Source organism: Ipomoea triloba, chromosome 1 (genome assembly GCF_003576645.1).
Source record: "Ipomoea triloba cultivar NCNSP0323 chromosome 1, ASM357664v1".
Classification (NCBI taxonomy): domain Eukaryota; kingdom Viridiplantae; phylum Streptophyta; class Magnoliopsida; order Solanales; family Convolvulaceae; genus Ipomoea; species Ipomoea triloba.
Genome location: NC_044916.1, coordinates 3,033,634 through 3,038,383, shown reverse-complemented (window position 1 = coordinate 3,038,383; position 4,750 = coordinate 3,033,634).

The window sequence follows — 4,750 nt, the reverse complement described above, 5'->3', positions numbered from 1 at the left end:
GGGGGGGGGGGGGGGGGGGGGGGGGGGGGGGGGGGGGGGGGGGGGGGGGGGGGGTGGGGGGGGGGGGGGGGGGGGGGGGGGGGGGGGGGGGGGGGGGGGGGGGGGGGGGGGGGGGGGGGGGGGGGGGGGGGGGGGGGGGGGGGGGGGGGGGGGGGGGGGGGGGTCTCCTGAGGTGGCAGTGGCGTTGGTATGGTGAGGTGGTCTGAGACGTGGAAGCTGTGGGAAGAGCAAATCAAAGAACTTACACGTGGACGATGCGAGATGTGGGTGGTATAGGGTGCCTGTCTTCCTATTAGGATCATGTTTAAACACTACATGCACCCTGATCTAGAGATATTAGGTTCATACTTCAAACCCCTCTGTCTGGGTTCGATTCTTGTCTGTAGTATAGTTAATTATAACCCATTATCTGTGCCCTAGTCTTTATATTTTGGTCTGGTAGTACCTCGGTCTCTGTACTTACTACTTTGAGCCTAGTGTTTCGGGTAATAAAATTATTACTTTCTTATCCATCGTTCTATAGTTATATACTCAGTTTATGATGGACTCAGTTCCAACAAAATCATAAGCTCCCAAAATTATTCTGCACCATTGGAAAGAGCAAATTATACCGTGCACCACAGTGCACAAAGCAATGTGCACCACGTACGTAAACAACGTCGTTTTGAGCATTATAAACTAACCGTTCGTTTTTTTAGAAATCACGTTTCCTGTTTCGGCCGATCTCTGTATTTATGTTAATATTTTGTGTATTCTAGGCAATCATTCTGTGTATTCTAGACAACAGTTCTGTGTATTCTAGGTAACCGTTCTGTGTATTCATGTTAGTAACACATGTTGTGATGTGTTTGTGCATCGAATGTTTAGGAGGATGAGTTCTGTGTATTTTGTGTCAATATTTTGTGTATTCATGTTATTAACACATGTTGTGATGTGTTTGTGCATTCGAATGTTAGGAGGATGAGTTCTGTGTATTTTGTGTCAATATTTTGTGTATTCTGGGCAAACATTCTGTGTATTCTAGGCAAACGTTTTGTGTATTCTAGATAATGATTATGTGTATTATAGATAATAAATTCACGTGAGTCATTCGCGTCCGCGTCCACTAACATCGAAACGACGTCGTGGACATTGCTATGTGCACCGTGGTGCACGGTATAACGATTGATTGGAAAGGGCATTTATACAAGGGGACCTAGTACATGGAAGGAAAGTAGATTCCCAAAAAATTGCCTACCAAATATGAGCTTTAAGCTATAAGGCTATCCTTACCCCAGAAATTTCTCTCACTTTTTTAAAATGGGTCTCACTTCCACATCATCAAATTTGTAAATTATTCACTATTTGAAATTTGCATATTATATTATAAATATAATAACTAAATAATATAATAGGAAATAAAAAAGATAAAAAAGTACACAAATTAGATTTACCTTGCTTTTGCCAAGGACCTTGTGGTCCAGTGACATTAAACCCTTCCCTTTATACAGGGGGTGGTGTGTTCGCCTTATTGGAGTCAATACTGACTCTTGTGCTTCAATAGGTTGAGAAAGTAGTTATGAAGCTTTTTCTCCCACTTTTTCATTCTCTCTCCTCTTGCTAATTTAACAATTTCTCTCTCCTATTGCAACACACATGGCATTAAATAATAATAAATAAAAAAAACTCTCTCTTGCCACATAGATTAGAAAGTGAGAGATTTGCAGGGTTGAGCACACCCTAATAATACTTCCTAAAATATACTAGGAAAGCAAGATAAATTAAGTAACAAGTTCTCAACTTCGACTTTAAGCAAAATCTTCCAAATCTTGTGAATCCAGGCTCCATTTAAATCATTTATACATTCTTCGTTCCTCCCGAAGTTCCCAACATTCTGTCACAACAGAGAGCCAATGATCTGAGCAGCTTCCGAGAGCGTGAATTGACCAACTATTTCCAAACCGACCGGCCAGTCACTAGGTAGTACCACCCCAATTAGGGATGACAATAGGTCGGAGAGGACTACATCCACTACTCGACCCACCTTATTATACTTTCTCCATCCACCCCACCCCACCGGGTGCGGGTTCCTACAGGTATCCACCACTTATTATTATATTATTATTATTATTATTATTTCAAATAATAATTAAATTACTTACACATAATAAAATAATAAATTTCATTAGTTTTACTAAAACATAAAATAATAAAAATATTCAAATATAATAACTAAAGTGTTAATTTGTTTAGATAAACTTAGTAGTTTAGAAATAAAAAAATAGTAAAAAGTTAGCAAAAAATTATAGACACTTTTTTAATGAACTACATTTTAATACTTATTTTACTATTACACACACAAAACATGGTGGATCTGGTAGGATTCCAGGTGAATTTTGTACATAGAATCTGAATCCAACTCACCCACCGTGAGTTTAATTTTTTAAAACCTGCCCCTAATCTATCACCCACTATCACTAAAAAAAACAACGATCTATGCGGAATAGATCCAAGTGAATATTATATTCGCAGGAAGAATAAAAATTGACATTCTTAACCGTACCCCAATAATAATTGATACATACTGTAAATAATAGTGCATAAATGCATATGGGTGTAAATATTTTTTTTGATACCAATGGGTGTAAATATTAAAGAGAAATAAATGAGGAGGTAATTATTTCTACATCTACTTGTCAGAAAACAATGCGTACTATACACAACTACTTAGATATTTAATGGAGAAAATAAAGACAAACGAAGAGATCAAACTGAGGGGACGACAGAACTTTGATTTTGACTTTTCACACTGACATAAATATATGTAATCAATTTGTAAAATATTGCTTTGACTTCTAAATTCTATTATGTATTTTTATTATTCTGTTCAAAATTTTAATGTTGATATTTTATTTGGTATTCACATAATAAATGTAACTTATCATGTCACATAAAAAAGTATAAGTGAATGAGTATAAATTGTGAGTCAATGTAATAGAAGTCAACTAATTTAGACGCAATCTAACATTACTGTTCATTTTGGTGTACAACTCCAGGCTTGTCCCTTTGCTATATACGCAGTATTAATTTTGAGTTCATATTTGTGAATCGGTGCATGCATGTGATGCATGCAGTCATGCAGATTGCAGATGAAAGACCCATTGTCAACTATGGGCTTAATTCAAGGTTGACAATTTTAAGCCGCAATTTCCTCCAACGTTTTGGCATCTCCAAGGACGACACCAAAATGATATTTTGGTGTAGAAATTTGGTGTAACCTTTCTCCAAGAAAGACACGACCTCTAGGGACTATGGATATATAATTTGCTATGAAAGTTTTAATTTGCAGTATTTTGGAGTTTAATTTTGTCAATGGATTATGTTTTATCTTATGATTTATGTTGAGATTAATTGTGTTGAATCTGGCCAACAGCATTCTTGAAGTTATTAAGATTTCTTCTCCAAATGAGCCGCGGATCAGAGTAGGATTTCTTTGCTGATTAGGTTGAAGATTTAGGGCTTTTGTGGATATGAAGGATTATTGGAGGGGAAGGATTTAGGATTTTTGTGCGTATGGAGGAAAGTTTTATGTGTAAGTGTGTAAGAGGGGGAAAAAGGAGGAAACATGTTATATTGCATATTTAGGAATCTACTTCTTTACTCTTGAATTTAACTCTATTAACACACCACTAATGTCAAGGACTAAACTCGTCACTTCGATTATAACCACATACAGGTATAACTTAGCTAGGGACCAAATATATGTCATTTCCCCTAATTTTTAATATTTAGATAAAAAAGTTTTAAATAAATTAAGTTAAACTATCAAATTTAAGTATTAATCTAGTACTTAAGTATTAAATTGTTCATCTATACATATATAATTTATTAACATTTACGCACTAGAGTGGGGTGAAGAATCCCTATCCCTAATAGAGAATGAATATAACTCTCCGTCCCCATCTCTGTTTCAAAAAAAATTTGGTCTCTATCCCTGTAAATTATGAAATGGAGACCCCGCAAAAGTTACCACCCTTAATTTTAGTACATTATGCATGAATGAAAACACTAATAATCAACTTCCCCTGGGCCCTCGCAATCGGCCATTTCGCTACCCCACATTCCCACCGTGAGAATCAACGCAATTCCGCAAAACACTATGCAGATTGCAGAATCAAGTCACTTTTTATATTAGATAGCATATAACAACGCTTAAACAATTACTTCTTTTTCAATAAGCAATCACTAGTTGGTAGAGCTTAGGAAGCTCTAACTAGCTAGATTACGATTTTTTACTATGACATGTTTTTTTTTTAAAAATACTTTATAGAAATAATAGATTTAAAAAAGACAGGAGCGAAAAGAATATTAACATGAAATAATAGAGTTAAAAAATACTTTATATTTTCAAGTGGTGGGTTAAGAAAATAACATGAAATGCTTAGATCAAAACACACACACATGAATATATTGGTGTGTAATTATTAGTGTTATTAACATGGAGATCCTAACATAAATGTACAAGTGTTTTAATTAAGGGGTGTATTATATTATTCTTAAGATATTAATAGAATATGAAAAATTGGCGAAGGCACTTGCTACACACATTAATTGATTAGTATTAAGATATTAATAGAATATGAAATATTAATTAGTATTATTCTTAAAGATATTTGGAGTTCTTGCTCACACATGTGGCTTGAGAGCATCAAGCTAAGATTTGTGTATTAATGATTTGCAGGCGTGTTTCTTTTCGGTACAATGATTCACA